The sequence below is a fragment of the Musca vetustissima genome, unplaced genomic scaffold (assembly GCF_032173495.1).
Source record: "Musca vetustissima isolate MV318-11 ecotype Yass unplaced genomic scaffold, APGP_CSIRO_Mvet_v1 utg108036, whole genome shotgun sequence".
In the NCBI taxonomy this organism is placed as follows: Eukaryota; Metazoa; Arthropoda; class Insecta; order Diptera; family Muscidae; genus Musca; species Musca vetustissima.
In genome coordinates, this window is record NW_026886941.1 from 15,747 (window position 1) to 36,029 (window position 20,283).

Sequence of the window (20,283 nt, forward strand, 5' to 3'; positions counted from 1 at the left end):
ACGTAGTCGCTGCAGCTCGATATGTCTGACTATGTCCGAGAATAGTTCATTCGACGGCGATATTCACCGTCGACGACGCAGAATCGGTCCATAGATCTTCCGGAGAATTGTTCTCTTAAGGGAACCCCACCCATTCTCGATTTTAATTTTTCAAGATTTTTAATAACTTTGCACATATATAATTGAAGATTTAAAAGAGAAGAAAAATAATTTACAAAAAAATTTTGTTATTGTTTTGTTGTTGTTTTGTTGTTGTTTTTTGTAATTAAAAAAGTCCTTATTTTTGATGGCGGGCATCATAACTCCTCACTGGAACATCGGAATCCGAAAATTCCAACGGTGTTAGAGTACATGTCTGGCTCTCGTATGAACTAGGATTATTGACTTCGCTCTAAAATTAACAAAATTTTTTACCAAAGACCAATTTAAAAAATAAGGAAGATCTTCACCGATTGGCTTTATCCTAGATCATACGAAAGCTATACACTCCCAGAGAAACGTTGCAAAATTTGGAACCGATTGGATTATTATTTTTTGAGTTATTGTGCCCGCCATTCGCAAAAAAAATGTTTAGAGAAAAACGCATTTAAAGTTTGAGAAGCCCTTCAGCCGTCACTTGATGCTGACACAATAAATCGGCTATATCTTCAAGAGTTCTTGAGATTTTCACTTGAAATTTTGTAGAGACATTCTTTAATCAGTGTAGATTCGAATTATATCAACAAAAATTTTGACCCCGAGAATGGGGGGTCCCCTTAAACACTCTAAGGATCTTGTAGAGTGTCAGCTTGAGCTGGCGAGAGGTGGCCTTATTTGTAAATTGCTTACTTAGATCATAGTAGCATCTGTTGGCCAACACTATTCTTCTCCGAATTCCAAAACTGATGTAATTATTTCCATTTATGGCGGTACCAAGGTATATAAAATATTTGACTATCTCGAAGCTGTAGTTCTCAAGTTCCACAGTTGGTTCGAGTCTACTGGACGTTTTGCGCGCTGATACCATCAGCTTGGTCTTGTCGCCATTTACTGCCCGACCCACTTTGGCAGACTCCTTCTCAATTTGTTCAGACTGGCTGTTACCGCTCGCAATGTTCGACCCATTATGTCGATGTCATTGGCGTAGGCGAGTAACATGTGCAGTTTGGTGTACAGAGTGCCACTTCTGTTCATATTTGCATCTCGTATGACCTTCTCCAGCAGGATTTTAAAAAGGTTACACGAGAGCCACCTAGCCAGAATCCTCGTTCGGTATTAAAGGGCTTCATGATGTCCTTTCTGACTTTAACTGCTGACCTTGTGCCATTTAATATTATCCTTCATAGTCGTATTAATTTTGCAGGAATCTCGAACGCACACAAGGTTTTAAACACCTCTGAACGAATAGGTCTGTCGAAAGCGGCTTTATACGAATATGTGTAATTTGTCGATGTGTTTTTCGAGGGGTTTTCCAGGATTTGGCGCAGAGTGGAAATCTGGTAAATGGTGGATTTGTCAGGTCTAAAGCCACATTGGTATGTTCCAATAATGTTATTGACCATTGGCTTCAGTCGTTCACACAGTACGCTGGATAGCACTTTATATGCGATGGGAAGGAGACTAGTTCCTCTATAGTTGGCACATATCGTCTAGTCTCCATTTTGGTGCACGAGACACAGGATGCTGAGAATTCAATCATCGGGCATGCATTCCTCTGGCCAAATTGTACAAATGAGCAGGTGCATGCTCCTGAGGAGCATCTGGTCACTGGTCTAGTTTAGTTTGACTGGTAATGCATCGGCACCTGCTGATTTATTATTCTTCAGACGATTTATTGCTAAAGGAAATATTTTTAGTATGGATGTTTGACCCATTTTATACTACAGGAAGTATAACATTTTTGAAAAATAGCTTTTTGACACCAAGTGTCTTTGGACGAAAGCGGTTTCAAACAAATTGGGGTATATTTACAAATGTATGTCTGTTAGACTGGATGACTGGCTGGTGTGCATGATTACTATAGGCCCTCTCCTTCTGTCATTTCCACGAGAAAATGGTAAAAATTTGGCTGATAATCAATTTTATAATATCATGCGAAAGGAGTGTCCGACATATGGATCTTGCGGAATCAAGACTTAAAAAAACTGTCCAAACTATCGTGCACATGAAGGATATATGTATGTGTTCCAAATCCACCCAGAGTATATATCTATCAGCTAGGAGACATCTTCAAGTTTGTTTGAAGACTTCATATTCCCGTTTGCCCAAAACTAACTAAATTCTCACTTCATTCGATTCTATTTTATATCGAATATTATCAAAACATTGTGTTTTTGGTTTAAGTACAAAAACATAATGATTTTTAATGTTATTCCTTCAATTTTAAGTTTCTCATTGTTTTTCCCCAGCGTATAATGAAGAGGGATTTAATTAGTGGTATTGTTCTTTAAAACGCTCTTCAATTAATTTTTCAAAACTTTTGAAATTGCTTGGATATTAAGATAAGCATACATTAGGGTGGGATAATTTATTATAATATTTCTATTATAATAAAAATGACGTTTTTAGGTTTCCAAGTGGTATTGTTCTTTAAAACGCTCTTCAATTAATTTTTCAAAACTTTTTAAATTGCTTGGATATTAAGATCAACATATATTAGGGTGGGATAATTTATTATTAAATTTCTATTATAATAAAAATGACGTTTTTAGGTTTCCAATTTAATATTCCATTATTTTACTAGATGAATTCTAAAATGCCTATTTTCACGTTCAGACATTCCCCTTTTCAAAATCAAAACAAAAAAATAATGCTTAGAGAAAATTACACTTAAGAATCGACTTCCTTAAACAATCTTGAAAATAGTAAGCAGCACATGCATTTCATTTCAAATGCCAAACCCCTTAATTCGTACTCTACAGCTACTATCCGCATCCGTTACAGACCGTCTTCCTTCACTTTTACTCACTCTCCACACACACACACACACACACACACTAATACAACTTTTGCTTAAACATAACATGTTTTCTTTTCCCCTCTTCGTTGCAGTAGTTTAAATGGTTTCACTGATGCCATAAAATTTATGTTTTAGCTTAAGCTATACAATTTATTGAGTGTGTGTGAGTGAGGCTGAATGTGTGTTTGTGTGTGTGCCCTATGAGTGTTGTTATAGTATTTCCTTTCAGAAAAAAAAACAAGAAAAAACAAACTTTTTGATTTTGTTGTAAACTTTAGTTGCAACAATCGATTTAAGTGGTTTTATATAGAAATAACAATAACACACACACGCTCAAATAGAACACATACACAATTATCTTAACTAGAGGATGTGGGGTTTATTGGGGTGGTGGCCTCTTGGGCCACGTTGAAAAAATATGTGGCCACAGTAGTGTTGATATGTGGCTGAGATGATGTGTGGTACAGCCCACGCCTATGGCTGTGATAGTCCTCCTCGAAAAATATTATTTAAAAATTTAACGCCTATGGCTGTGATAGTCCTTTTGGAAAAATATTATTTAAACCAGTGAGCGGAGCAGTATAGTCGGACGGGGCCGACCATACGATACCCTACACAACTACCACGGAACTCAAATTTTCTGCGGATGTTTATTTCGAGACTGGGCAATATTTCGTGATATTTGCATCCTCTTACCCGATTAGAGGTAAACAGCACCTCTTCCTCACAGTGACATATTTTCCGAATATTACGAGTATTCAGTAAAGTATTCACAAAAGTCAGTATTCACAAAAGTCAGGGTCCATTTGACCCGCTAAGTATTGACCAATCTTTCTCCAAACAGGCATGCTTATTCTTTGGCCCGATCCGCTACTCCATGCAAAATTTCACGATGTTCGGACCATTGTTGCGGCCTCTGGAGCGACCAGAAAAACCGACAAAAATTTAGTATTTTGGTCCATTTCATCCCCTAAATATTAACCGATCTTTCCCAAAAACAATAGGGGTCTTCATTGGCCAGAACCCATCCTACATGCAAAATTTCGTGAAGATTGGTCCATAACTGTGGCCTGTATCGTGTTTACAAATTATAATGGACAGGCGGTCGGACGGACGGACACACATGTCTAGATCGACTCACGGTATACTTAAAGGTGGGTCTAGGACTAATATTTCGCGGCGTTACAAACTTTTGGGGCTGCACAAAGCTATAATACCCTGACAACATAGTTGTGTGGGGTATAAAAATCCACGCATATGGCTGTGATAGTCCTTTTGGAAAAATATTATTTAAAAAATCCACGCCTATGGCTGTGATAGTCGTTTTGGAAAAATATTATTTAAAAAATCCACGCCTATGGCTGTGATAGTCGTTTTGGAAAAATATTATTTAAAAAATCCACGCCTATGGCTGTGATAGTCGTTTTGGAAAAATATTATTTAAAAAATCCACGCCTATGGCTGTGATAGTCGTTTTGGAAAAATATTATTTAAAAAATCCACGCCTATGGCTGTGATAGTCGTTTTGGAAAAATATTATTTAAAAAATCCACGCCTATGGCTGTGATAGTCGTTTTGGAAAAATATTATTTAAAAAATCCACGCCTATGGCTGTGATAGTCCTTTTCGAAAAATAGTATTTAAAAAATCCACGCCTATGGCTGTGATAGTCCTTTTGGAAAAATATTATTAAAAAAATCCACGCCTATGGTTGTGATGATCCTTTTGGAAAAATATTATTTAAAAAATCCAAGCCTTTTGTTGAGATAGTCCTCCTGAAAAAATATTATTAATTTCCCTTTGTCTGACCCTACATGTCAGTGTGTAAATGTCATTTTGCAATATTGAATGCACAATAAAATTCAATTAACAACTTTTGGTAAATAATTCATAGCACGAATGTATGGGAGAGTCAATTTAAGGCTAACGAAGTACTCCGTTTCAGTTTCCTTGTTTATTCTAAGAAACTTGTTGTTATTTTTATAGGAAAAAAGTTGTGGTTGTTTGGAGGTTTTATAGACACAACAAAAACATAAACTCTGCTCGAAACTTCCTGTTAAAAATATAAGTCTTCCGGTCGATATATTTTGTTATTTAATAGTTGAGAAAAGTAAAGAAGAAGTAACGAACACAGGAGGAGGAAGACGTAGAGTGTGAAAGATATTCGTGTAATTGGATGCGAATGTAAGTAGAGTGGGTGGTATGACCTTAAAGCAAATATGTGTGCTGGATATTTTAATGGAGAGGGACAAGATATTGTATTGAAATAGTCAAGGTATATATAGTACTGAGATGGTCAAGGTCTTCAATTCTTCAATATAAAAAATGGACCTCAACTTTTTGTAATATTTTATCAAGCTTCCATTATTTCCTCATAATTTTCCTTAAGTTAATTTTCAGTTTATATCTATTTTCACAAATTTACCCCCTTTCTCTCCTGGCCATAGAATGTATTTAATTATACCCCTTAAAATTTGTTCCACCTTGTTGTCACGTTGTTTTTTTAATCGTTTTTGTCGTGTATGCACAATTTTGGTTTTTCACTTTGTAGAACATATTGTATTTAATGTTCGTCTTTATGTACGCCACTAGTCTATTATTATTGCATCAAATTATCATAAAAATTACCCAAAGTACTGAAATTGTCTGCAAGTTTTTTTTTTTTGCATTTAATTTTCTTAAGCATTGCAATTTAAAAGTACAAACTTTTCTTGAATAGACCATTGTCACGCTATGAGACACGCTTTATGAAGTCGATAATATTTTTAAACAGTGCGAAATTTATGAATATAATTTTCGTTCAAAGGAAAAATTTTAAAGTGGTTAAGGGTGGAGGATTCAATATTAATATATAAAAGAGCTTAGTGTTAAATGAGTGAGTGACTGACAGATCATCGCCCAGACGAAACGGCTAACGCTAGAAGCTTGAAATTTTGAGTTTGGGTTGCTGTTGGTGTGTAGGTGTGAGATAAGGCTGGGTTTTCGAACTAGAAGGGTACGAAAAGTACTAAAATGTACAAAATATGGTACCCTTTGAATTAGGCGAACGAGAAGAGCTATAATTCTGAAATTTGGAATGTGGGTCACTGATGGAAAGTTAGAAAGATGTACAAAAAAGGGGTTTCTGAAAACTCGACCTAAAAGTGTGCGAATACTAAATTTACTAAATTTAGTTCTAATTTTTGTATATATTGAACATATATAGGTCGAATCTTGAAATTTTATACGGAATAAAGGTTGGGAAGTGGTGTTGATGTATGGAAATGGTTTATGAAATTAGTACATATTTACATAAAATGCACAAAATGTTACTAAATTTGGTACTATTAGCATTTAGTTGAGCGTTTAGAGATGGAATCCAGAAAATAGGAATTTTAGAGTACAGGATTGTGGTAGCTTTAAAAAATCGAACTTATGTGTATGAAAAGTACTAAATTTTACTAAATTTGATGCAAGTTGGATTTAGGTGAACAAATAGAACAAGAGCCTTGAAATTGTTGGAGTGTAGGATTGAGGTAGTTTAGGAAATTCATACTTATTTATACGAAAAGTACTAAATGGTACTAAATTTAGTACAATTTGGATTTTGAGAGAAGGGATAGAGGTGAAAATCTGAAATTTGGAATTAAGATTGCTGCTGAAGATTATACCTCAGATTATACATCTTTGGCAATTAGAATTTATGTGTACGAAAAGTACGAAGCGGCACTAGATTTGGTACAAATTTGAGCTGAGCTGGAAACCTAAAATTTGAAATAATGGTTGCTGTTGGAATATAGAACTGAGATATGGAAGCATAGTACTTATGCGTACTAAATGGTACTATATTTGGCACAACTTGATTATATGTGAACGGATAGAACTGGACTGCAGATTTTTGAAATTAAAATTACTGTTGGAGTGTAGGATTGAGATAGTTTCGAAAATTCTTAATTATAGAAACAAAAAGTACTAAATGGTACCAAATTAGTTTAGAAATTATTTTTTGGGTGAGCGGATAAGGCTGAGATCCTGAAATTTTGAATTTAAATTACAGTTGGAGAGCAGGATTGAGATATGCCGGGTAAAAGCTAGTAATAAATACGATATTAACCCTGAAATGAGTTTTTTTTAAGATTTTGGACGTTTAGGCTGATTTTTTGAGTTTTAGTCTATTCTGAGACTTATAGTAAAACTTTATGGCGAACATTTCTGTAGAATATTCTGAGCAGTTTTAACCCTATTTTGAATGAGTTTACAATGACTTCTGGAACAGGGGACCGAAAAGACCCCTTTAGGGTTAAAGTTGTATACCAAAATATTCCTCGATATTTTATCAGACACTATATACCTACACTATATACACTATATACCTAAAACGGAAGGATTTCAAGAAATCATAATTCAAATTTCAAGAGATCAAAATTCTTGAAAAGGGGCCTCCCTTTTAGGTTAGTGTTTAGGTTGGCCTACCTTTTTAGGTTACCTCCCAACGTAAACTTTCAAAATGCCGATACACGTGTCTTCTTTTTTTAACCCCTCTTTAATCTTTTGAAATTTCCCGGTAAATTTGTGTTGCACAGTGTAATAAATTATACCGATTTGGACTTAAAATGTAGACTAATATTGATCATTGCTACTCCAAATTCAAATTTATAGCCAATTCCATTATTTCGCAAAACACCGAATACTTGGGGTACCATAAGGGAATCTTTTTGAATATTTCGAAATAACAAATTTAATGACAGAAATATATAGGGTAGCTCTTCGAAGGATAGCACTTCTAAGTAAATGGTCGCCCGGTTGTTTGGCAAAATTTGTCTATGTAGCTGATCACATGTTGTTTACCTGCCGTTTTCGGACTAATTCGAAAAACAATATGCATTCGATGAATTACTGTATATCATGACAATGCGATTGCTCACACATCAACACAAACAAGTATATTTTTGTTGTTTGGGCCATCGGCCGTACAAAAATTATTTAGAATCCAATGACTTATTTTTTTTTCCGCACATCAAGAAAATATGTGTTGTCAAAGAAGTCAATCGCCAAAAGATACTCGTAAAACGTTCAAAGCCCATGTTTGGTAGGCCTCCCAATCGCACTAGACAAATTAATTCGATTACGATAACATTTTACAAGTTTATAAAATATTGACCCTTTCTGGCGGAGAACTAGGCTTTGTAAAGATAATAGACTTCCTAATGTTGGATTAATAAATGTTGACCAATGGGTCCCATCTTCGGACTTGATCTAGGCTTGGTAAAGATAATAAGTTGTGCATTCAATTCTCCTGAACTTGGATTTATAAATATTGAAAATTTTGACCTTTTGGCACATCTTCCTACTTGATCTAGGATTGCATTTGCATTGTCCCCATAAAACCTCCATACCCGAGGATAATTTAAAGTCATAAGCTCATTTAAAGAAAAATATGTCATATCGGGTGAATACATTAAAATATAACGGAAATATTGGTTTGAAATTCACAATTATTCCATATAAAATCTGACAAAATTGTATGTTACCTCCATGAAAATGCTAAACATCCCATGAAGCAATCTCATAAAACCAATAGATTGAAATGTCTAAATAAATATTGTTACGAATATAACTTTAGATTTAAGTTAAGTTAGATGAATTCCGTTAATTTAAGAATTTGAATTGTAACGTAAATTTCTACTACGCAGTTTATTCGAATAACTTCACAACAACAACTACTGTATAGATTTTTCTACATCCTTCCATTTCCTCTTTCATTGTCTATTTTGTTATTGACGTACAATTCTTGTTAAACGTCATCATTGATGATCGCTTAATACCTCTTTCTTTGTTACTCCCTCGCCTGTATATATGTTGTTGTTATTGTTCACTCAATGTAAGTTTGTATGTGTTTGTTGCATTGGTAGATTGTTCGTAATCTATGTGTTACCAGATCGTCTAGATACTTCTGTAGCGACAGGCAAGGCTCATATAAATAGGGGAAATGGCAAGGCAGTTAGTCAGTTGTGAATCAGATCGCGAATTGAAACCGTCAAGTAAAGTAAAGTGCAAAGTAAAGTTGAGTCAATAAAATCATTGTAATATTCGTAATCAGAAAGAACCCGCGTTTTATTTAGTACGAACTGTATTGGGAAATAAAACAACGTCTACACGGTATTAAGCAAAACCTTAGAACGTAACAATATCACCCTCAAAAATTACAACACCGATAGGAATATTCTTCCACATACCATACTTCTACTGTCCATTGTTATACTCCATAAATCCCCCAAACAATATAACAAAAAAGTACTAAAAATAAAAATAATTAAAACAAAATCATATCGTAGAAAACTATAAAATAGTCTTCAAAGTAATAAAAATCAAAGAAGAGTCATAATTTTTCTATATAAATCTGTTAACCTCCTTCGGTCAGTGATTTACACAAAGTGACCAATATTGGCATCCTTCAGAGACATTAAAGAAATAAAAATAGCAAGCAATAAAAAGAAACACTTAATAGTCATTGTCATACAATTAGATGCAGTTAGTTAATGACATTATGGCGAACATGGAACTATGGCAACGAAGAACCGAAGGCGGATAGGGGAATGAATACATCTTGGAGAACAATAAAAATATTCCCACCGACGTCTACAATACTGCATTGGGATATATTAACAAATCTATTAAATGCTAACTTTTTGTATGGACATTCATTTGCAGTACCTTTTCATCTCTATCGTCCCCTTTTCTTACGCTCTCTCTCCCTCTCTCTCTATGTCTTGTGGCCAAAAAGTTTAATTGTTACATTTATTATGTCAACTTGACAAATGTATGGCATTAAGAAATGACAATAAATTACGTTTTATTAGCAACAGTCTTTCGTTCGGTCTTTTTTTCTTCCTTTATTCAAAGTGCACACACAACCAAAAGCATCTCATGTATGTGTGTGTGTGTAATACACACAAACACAAAAAAACTTATTACGACTGACAAAGTCATTCAGTTTGAATACGTGTGAAAAATACTCAATAGATTATCATTGGTCTGAATGGTATTTGAATTGGCATTTTTGCTCGCTTCCATTTTTATTCTATTCAAAGGAGCAACAACAAGAAACATCCTTTGCAGATTCACACATATATTTGAGATGTGGATAGTCAGGCATGGGATGTCAAATGGAGATTCAATTTCTAACAGTATGGGATTTTTGATAAATATTATTTTTTTTTCCAGATATCATCCGAGTTTTTTTTTAATAAAAATTTTCAGGGAGGACTATCACAGCCATAGGCGAGGATTTTTTAAATAATATTTTTCGAGAAGGACTGTCACTGCCATAGGCGTGGATTTTTTAAATAATTTTTTTTTCCAAAAGGATTTTTCAGGGAGAACTATCATGACCCTGATTTGATTCATTTTTAAAATGATATTTTTCATGTACTATCCCTGATATTTCAATATCGTCATCCCTTCCTATCAAGATATTCTACCATCAGAGATTCAGTTAGGTAAGTCAGCATCTATTGGTTATTATTCAACACATTATTTATATATTCAGCTTTTGTGGCACTTCATGGGCATTAAGTTTTGTGTGTATAGACAAGAAAAGTGTTTACATACATATATGTGTGCGAGTGTCAGTATCTGTATTTTGACAATAAATTTATATGTTTATTACTTCAGTTTATTAAGAAGAGATTTGTTGTATATATATATATATATATATATAGGACATTCAGAGATTTGCTAGTTAAGATTGCATGTATGTGTGTAAATTACTTAAAGTTTAATATATTTTTCGAATAAAAATGTATTGTTTTTAATGTTGCAGTTGTGATTTAAATATTTTAAGTAAAAACGTTGGAAATTATAAAAACTAAAAATAAATTAAGGGATTTATACATATTTGGACTATTTAATAATAATAATGAAATAGGAGTTGGAAAGCATTATTTAAAAATCAACGGCAATGGCTGTGATATTCCTCCTCGAAAAAAGAACAGTAAGGGAAGTAGAAATGTCGGACTGGGCCGACTGTGATACATTTCACCACCTTGGGTATATTCTACATATATAGGCTAACAATTTCATGTCAGTGTTCCCTCGAAGGAACATTGACATGAAATTGAAAGAACTTAAATATTTGATCGTTATCTATAAGTGAAGTTATGTCTACATCTCCACCACTTTCAACAAAACGCAATAACGTCATTCTAGTCTAAAATTGATACGCGGTGAAAAATTCAGGGACAGGGAAAATGTGAACAAAAAACTCTTCATGTTAGAGACATAGGACACCTATTGTGTCATATACCAATAGATTCGTAGTGACGAGGTCATTAAGGTTACTGGATGATCTGGAGAAAACTCTCTTAATTCCCATGTGAAGACTTATTATACAACGGGAAAAATAAACGTTGATTTTTAAATGTTCAAAATGATTTTTATTTTTTGTTTTAATTGGTATCGTTTGCCTAGTTTTGTTTATCTTTGTTGTATTAGTTTGGCTGTAGGCTTTTTAGAAATAAAAAATCGTTTTTGATTTTGATTTTTAATATTTATTATTTCCAATATTTCGATTGGATTCTCCAATCATCCTCAGGGAACTACAATTACATATATTATAACAGATGTAAATAATAACAATATGCAAATAAACTTACTTAAAGAAAGTTATGTTGTCTTTAAGTCAACGTTCTTACTTCAACTAAAGTCTAACAGATTTGTATTTGTTTACTGTGTGTCTGTAGATTTGAGCGCAATTATCTGTGTCGGTTTTGTAATTGAGTCGAGTGTCAAGTGGAGTGTTGATTATGTGCAACATCTCAAGAGTAAACCTTTTTTGATAGTTACTTTCTTGAGTTAGAATTTTTATGTCATTAAAATCTGGGGTATGTCCTGTTTTTGTGCAGTGTGCTGCAAGGGCTGTTTTTTGCTCTATGGGTTTGTAAAGAGCTTTTTGATCCGATTTATGTGCGGATATTCTTGTCTTTAATTTAGTCTTAGTAGTGCCAACATATACCTTTTGGCATACGTTGGACTTGTCTCCCTTACATTTAATGCGGTATACTACGTTGGATTTCTCCTCGTCCTGTATTTTACTTTTTAATTTGCTGAAAAGATTATTCAGCGTGTTTTTAGTTTTAAATGCCAGCTCAAATGTTGTGTTGTCGTAAATGTTAGAATGTTTTAATCTTTCTGAAAACCCACGTGTATATGTCATAGTTTTGTAAATTTTCTCGCTGTTGTCGCTTGTTTTCTTGGTCTCTTCTTTTCTTGCTCGTATCATGAGATTGTCAATGGTTTTGTCCGGAAAATCATTTTTCCTCAGGATATTCTTAATTATCTTAATGTTTTTGTTGTGATAGTCTGGGTGGCTTATGTCTAAAACTCTATTTATGAAATTGGATGCAGTGTTGATTATTGTTCTTCTCGGATGTTTAGATGTAAAGTTAATCAATCGTCCCGACGCTGTAGGTTTCTGGTACCAGTCAAGTTTAAGATGAGGTCCTTTTCGTATCACTAGTGAATCCAGGTATGGCAATTGGTTATTGTTTTCAAGTTCCATAGTAAATTGTACTTGAGAGTTGAATGAGTTCAAGATGTCCAAATTGTCCTTTATTTCGTCTTTTTTCATGACTGCAAAAATGTCGTCCACATATTTGGTCAAAATCTTTGGTTTTGTGTACATTCGCTGTATTGATGAGTCCAGTAATTTCTCCATAACTATGTCAGCTATGACAGGGGAGGCTGGAGAGCCCATAGGCATACCTTTATTTTGTTTATATATTTTGTCGTCATATATGAAATATCTTGTGTCCTTTATACATAGCGTCAGAATTTCCATGAACAATTCTTTTGTCATGGATGTATATGTTTTAATTGTATCCCACTTATCTTCAATGGTATTGAGAGCAAAGTTTAATGGTATGCTAGGGAAAAGTGATACAACGTCAAATGAAATTAAGGTTTCGTCGGGGTTGATCTGTATGTGCTCAATTCTTGCTTTAAAATCTTTTGCGTCTTTTACGTTATATTACAAAATCAAAAACGATTTTTTATTTCTAAAAAGCCTACAGCCAAACTAATACAACAAAGATTTTTATTTTTTTTTTTAAATCAACATTTATTTTTCCGTTAAAAAATAAATAATTATATTTGATTTTTTTAGCCCACAAAATAACTGTAATTTTATAACTGATTAGATATTACTTATAACCGCCAGGGATGGTCCGTATGACGAATTTAAAGGTTTTCGACTGTCAAAAAGGTGTAAACGTCGAAAACGTCATATACCTGTATAAAATGTAATAAATGTAGTAAACGTCATTTATTTGAATATTATTACCATATAGAGTTATTTTCAGGAATATACATTATTTTTACATATATATGAGTATTCCTTACTAGAACTTATTAAAAAATTTTAAACTTTTTGGAGAATAAAATTTGAAATTTGATATGGATTTCAGTAAAGCATACGGAATTTCCAAATTGATTAATGGAAATAGTTATTTTGTCAAAAACCTAATGGTTTTGCGTGGGTTTCCGACGTTTCTGACGTATAATACGTCGGAAATGTATGTCATTTACGTCACTGCTTCTGACGGATCATCTCTGATAGCCGCGTTACAGTCCCTGGAAAAATTTCGTGTGAATCGGACAAATATTAGGACTTTGGTGCATCATTTACCAAAGATCGGACGAAAATATCTAAAGCTATATCTAAATCTGAAACGATTTCAACGACACTTACTTATTTATCGAGTAAAAAATATCCAAGGAGTGGGTAAATACACATTTATTTGTATTTATTTGGGTATTTACTATATTGAAACGGTATTACAACATATTATACCCTATTTCCGGGTTTCTGTTATCAAATCAATTTAGAATGGATAATTTTACGATATTTTAAAAATTTAGCTCACGATACTGGGTAAAATTTTACCCAGTATCGTAAAATTTTACCCAGATGATTTTTATATCAATACAACTACTGGTATGGGAAAGGGGGCACCTGTGTCCAAGTTTTGATATAGCTCCCGATTTAAGGTATTTTTTGTCTATTAGACACATTTTACCATCAAATTTATTGTAATTTTGCACAGAGAGAGTTTATATATCTAAATGTGAGTTGATATTCACGAAACTTAGCACACCTCATTCTATACTTAATTCAGTACGCTATGCCAAATTTCGTGCAAATTAAAAGATATATAGGGTCTTTGGTGCATCATTTACATTAAATCAGACGAAAATATATATGGGAGCTATATCTAAATCTGAATCGATTTTTCCCAATTTCAATGCATATTAACAAAAGGAACTACGTGTCTATCTCATTACCTTTTGCCTGTTACAAACAAATGCACAAAGACATAATAACCTGTACCACAGTGTGATGAAGGGTATAAATATTTAATAAATTCAGGCCTAAGTCAATGACAGTTCTCCTAAAAAATCCCTGCCTAAGACAGTGATATATATTAAAATATATTATGTTAAAAATACAGTCCTAAGCCTGTGATAATCCTTCTCAAATAAATATTTAAAAAATCAACGACAAGGTCTTTGATATTTCTCCCCGATTTTTTTTAATCCTCGGAGGAGTGCAATAGAAAAGTATTTTAACCCTTTCCGTGTTTTTGTCGAATATATTCGACATTTAAAAGTACTCTCTTTTTTGCGATTTTACCGTTACTATTGATGTTTTTGTTTTTTCTGAAAGACAGACGAAAATGTCCGAGAGTTAAAATGAAAATGTTTTTATGTTTTAATATGTTTTTGAATGCAAAATTTTATATTTTTATTCCGACAAAATTTTTTTTGGCAATGAAAGGGTTAAAAACCAGGCCTCTTCCAAGAAAAAATATTTAAAAAACCACACCATTGGTTGTGATCAGCATTGCCAAAACTTTGTTGAGTTAAAATGCTAGATTTTTTGAAATAGTACTAGAAAGGATTACACTTTTTAAAAGGTGCCAAGAAAAAGTGCTAAAAAATGCATTATATCCTCGAACAGAAGGAGGAGTGTATATTAAATTTGTTTTGCAACACCTCAAAGGCCAGAATTCTTAATCAGAATAAAAGTCTATGTTAGATTTAGTTGTAATTTGATATTTTCAATTCTACATATGTAGAAAATTTTCCTACTAAAAATTATCTAATTTTATATTTTTGATTCTAACTGGGTGTCAAATCTTCCCACAAAAAAGTACCGATCCATGTTTTGGTATTGCCTCCATATAACGGTAGAAACCTATTTTTGAAGATTACAACCAGATTTTCTTCTTATTGCGGATTTTTGAAGGTTTTCATAGAGTCCCCATTTTTTAAGTTTTGGTCGCATTCTCTGGGTTCTTGTAAGTTAAAACATATTTAAGCAGAAAATTGTCTATATAGGTCTATGTTTGGACATATCACCCACATAAATGTCACATTTGCTGTAATTTAATTTTTAGTCCTCCTGGAAAAAATATATTTTTAAATCAGGCATATGGCATCGAATAACAAATTATTTAAGAAATCCACGCCTATGGTTGTACAGGCTCGTCTAGTTCTTAAAAAAATTCACGTTTATAGTTTGATAGTCCTCGAAAAAATATTTAAAAAAATCTTTTTATAGCACTTTATAAAATTATTTTTCTCTGAAAGATTATAAACAAATATTATAAATTTTACATTTCATCACGTTTATCTAAAAAAGTTCTTTGGAGATCAATTTTTTTATTTTTGTTTATTTGACCTTCCAAAGCCAGCGAATAAAAATTTATAGCTCCCACCCCGATTAGAAATTGAGAATGAAAATCAAATAAATTCGTTGGTAATTTTTTTTATTTTGTCAATTAGATTGATGTTATTTATAGTGGGGAGGGATGCAGCAGAAGCACAAAGTCAAAATAAAACATGTGTTGCGAACACAAAATATCGTGACACAAAATTAATGCTGACTGCCTAGCCTAGATGATAGGCACTCAGAGTGAGGGTGTCAATCAATAAAAACAGACGAAAAAATCAACGCAGCGAAAAATCAATAAAAAATCGAATAGCTTTTGGTGATCAAAACACCATAGCCACCGAGCGACCAATGGCAATCAATTCAATGCTAGAAGAAAATCAGTTTGAATGAAAACAACAACAAAATTGATCTGAAAATAAAATGCAACTTTAGACTGATCCAACAACACCAACAACGCGGGACAAAGTGACAAAAACAAAAATACGAAGAAGAAAATAATAAAATCAAAATAAACATTATTTTTAGATTTCCTTAAGTATTTGTTGTTGTTGCTTTTGTTATATTGAATAATTTGCAGTTAATCAAGTCGATGACCACTTACTCAGCACGGTGATGGTGTCGCTGATGTCTATGGTAAATTGTGATGCTCCAATGATATTGACGATCTGTGAATATAAAAATACCATCAAGCACAAATGCACCCAAATAAAAAATATACCGCAACCCATTTTATGAGACAACCACCAACATCCATGTCCAATATATTACGTCTGTCGTTTCGCTTTCGTGCTCTTCTCCCTTTGTCTATCTATTACCCCTCATCTCAGTTAATGTTTCTCTTTTCTTACACATTGAACGGTGGCCAAATGGCGCCCACACAAACAATGTTGTTGGGAGAAGTGCAACTGCAGCAAGTAGAGGCAGCATGCAGCATCTCATAAACATTAGCATCAGCAGCAATGATGTTTTCGATTTTTTTTCTATTTTTGTGTTGATATTTCTGCCTCTGCTGCAGCTGGACTCTTCCACCATCCATGCCCATATAAAATACATTTTGTTGGTGGTAGTGCTGTTGGTGGGGGAGAATGTCATCGCTGCCAAAAACTATGTAAATTTATTTTATCATTGAAAATGCAAATTTTGTTAACGAAATATGACAAGCATGGACTTCAGACCATCTTCAACAATATTCGTTGTTTAGATGGTTTGGATGGGGACAAAATTTAAAATGACTCATTTTGCAATGATAACAATATTTTTTTAGAAGATAAATTGTTGCAATTTATTCAAGATACATTTTTTTCGAAAAGTGTCATTTAAATATATCATCAATGGATATGGGATATGAAGTGGAACCAATTTCGATGAAAGGGAAAGTATTGAACAGAGAAACAAAATGAACGGAATTGTTCAAAAATGGCAGTGAAAAATATTATGCCTATGGCAGTGATAGTCCTTCTCGAAAAATATTATTTAAAAAATCCACGCCTATGGCAGTGATAGTCCTTCTCGAAAAATATTATTTAAAAAATCCACGCCTATGGCAGTGATAGTCCTTCTCGAAAAATATTATTTAAAAAATCCACGCCTATGGCAGTGATAGTCCTTCTCGAAAAATATTATTTACAAAATCCACGCCTATGGCTGTGATAGTCCTTCTCGAAAAATATTATTTAAAAACTCCACGCCTATGCCAGTGATAGTCCTTCTCGAAAAATATTATTTAAAAAATCCACGGCTATGGCAGTGATAGTCCTTCTCGAAAAATATTATTTAAAAAATCCACGGATATGGCAGTGATAGTCCTTGTCGAAAAATATTATTTAAAAAATCCACGGCTATGGCAGTGATAGTCCTTCTCGAAAAATATTATTTAAAAAATCCACGGCTATGGCAGTGATAGTCCTTCTCGAAAAATATTATTTACAAAATCCACGCCTATGGCAGTGATAGTCCTTCTCGAAAAATATTATTTACAAAATCCACGCCTATGGCTGTGATAGTCCTTCTCGAAAAATATTATTTAAAAACTCCACGCCTATGCCAGTGATAGTCCTTCTCGAAAAATATTATTTAAAAAATCCACGGCTATGGCAGTGATAGTCCTTCTCGAAAAATATTATTTAAAAAATCCACGGCTATGGCAGTGATAGTCCTTCTCGAAAAATATTATTTAAAAAATCCACGCCTATGGCAGTGATAGTCCTTCTCGAAAAATATTATTTAAAAAATCCACGCCTATGGCAGTGATAGTCCTTCTCGAAAAATATTATTTAAAAAATCCACGCCTATGGCAGTGATAGTCCTTCTCGAAAAATATTATTTAAAAAATCCACGCCTATGGCAGTGATAGTCCTTCTCGAAAAATATTATTTAAAAAATCCACGCCTATGGCAGTGATAGTCCTTCTCGAAAAATATTATTTAAAAAATCCACGCCTATGGCAGTGATAGTCCTTCTCGAAAAATATTATTTAAAAAATCCACGCCTATGGCAGTGATAGTCCTTCTCGAAAAATATTATTTAAAAAATCCACGCCTATGGCAGTGATAGTCCTTCTCGAAAAATATTATTTAAAAAATCCACGCCTATGGCAGTGATAGTCCTTCTCGAAAAATATTATTTAAAAAATCCACGCCTATGGCAGTGATAGTCCTTCTCGAAAAATATTATTTAAAAAATCCACGCCTATGGCAGTGATAGTCCTTCTCGAAAAATATTATTTAAAAAATCCACGCCTATGGCAGTGATAGTCCTTCTCGAAAAATATTATTTAAAAAATCCACGCCTATGGCAGTGATAGTCCTTCTCGAAAAATATTATTTAAAAAATCCACGCCTATGGCAGTGATAGTCCTTCTCGAAAAATATTATTTAAAAAATCCACGCCTATGGCAGTGATAGTCCTTCTCGAAAAATATTATTTAAAAAATCCACGCCTATGGCAGTGATAGTCCTTCTCGAAAAATATTATTTAAAAAATCCACGCCTATGGCAGTGATAGTCCTTCTCGAAAAATATTATTTAAAAAATCCACGCCTATGGCAGTGATAGTCCTTCTCGAAAAATATTATTTAAAAAATCCACGCCTATGGCAGTGATAGTCCTTCTCGAAAAATATTATTTAAAAAATCCACGCCTATGGCAGTGATAGTCCTTCTCGAAAAATATTATTTAAAAAATCCACGCCTATGGCAGTGATAGTCCTTCTCGAAAAATATTATTTAAAAAATCCACGCCTATGGCAGTGATAGTCCTTCTCGAAAAATATTATTTAAAAAATCCACGCCTATGGCAGTGATAGTCCTTCTCGAAAAATATTATTTAAAAAATCCACGCCTATGGCAGTGATAGTCCTTCTCGAAAAATATTATTTAAAAAATCCACGCCTATGGCAGTGATAGTCCTTCTCGAAAAATATTATTTAAAAAATCCACGCCTATGGCAGTGATAGTCCTTCTCGAAAAATATTATTTAAAAAATCCACGCCTATGGCAGTGATAGTCCTTCTCGAAAAATATTATTTAAAAAATCCACGCCTATGGCAGTGATAGTCCTTCTCGAAAAATATTATTTAAAAAATCCACGCCTATGGCAGTGATAGTCCTTCTCGAAAAATATTATTTAAAAAATCCACGCCTATGGCAGTGATAGTCCTTCTCGAAAAATATTATTTAAAAAATCCACGCCTATGGCAGTGATAGTCCTTCTCGAAAAATATTATTTAAAAAATCCACGCCTATGGCAGTGATAGTCCTTCTCGAAAAATATTATTTAAAAAATCCACGCCTATGGCAGTGATAGTCCTTCTCGAAAAATATTATTTAAAAAATCCACGCCTATGGCAGTGATAGTCCTTCTCGAAAAATATTATTTAAAAAATCCACGCCTATGGCAGTGATAGTCCTTCTCGAAAAATATTATTTAAAAAATCCACGCCTATGGCAGTGATAGTCCTTCTCGAAAAATATTATTTAAAAAATCCACGCCTATGGCAGTGATAGTCCTTCTCGAAAAATATTATTTAAAAAATCCACGCCTATGGCAGTGATAGTCCTTCTCGAAAAATATTATTTAAAAAATCCACGCCTATGGCAGTGATAGTCCTTCTCGAAAAATATTATTTAAAAAATCCACGCCTATGGCAGTGATAGTCCTTCTCGAAAAATATTATTTAAAAAATCCACGCCTATGGCAGTGATAGTCCTTCTCGAAAAATATTATTTAAAAAATCCACGCCTATGGCAGTGATAGTCCTTCTCGAAAAATATTATTTAAAAAAATCCACGCCTATGGCAGTGATAGTCCTTCTCGAAAAATATTATGTAAAAAATCCACGCCTATGGCAGTGATAGTCCTTCTCGAAAAATATTATGTAAAAAATCCACGCCTATGGCAGTGATAGTCCTTCTCGAAAAATATTATTTAAAAAATCCACGCCTATGTCAGTGATAGTCCTTCTCGAAAAATATTATTTAAAAAATCCACGCCTATGGCAGTGATAGTCCTTCTCGAAAAATATTATTTATAAAAATCCACGCCTATGGCAGTGATAGTCCTTCTCGAAAAATATTATTTAAAAAATCCACGCCTATGGCAGTGATAGTCCTTCTCGAAAAATATTATTTAAAAAA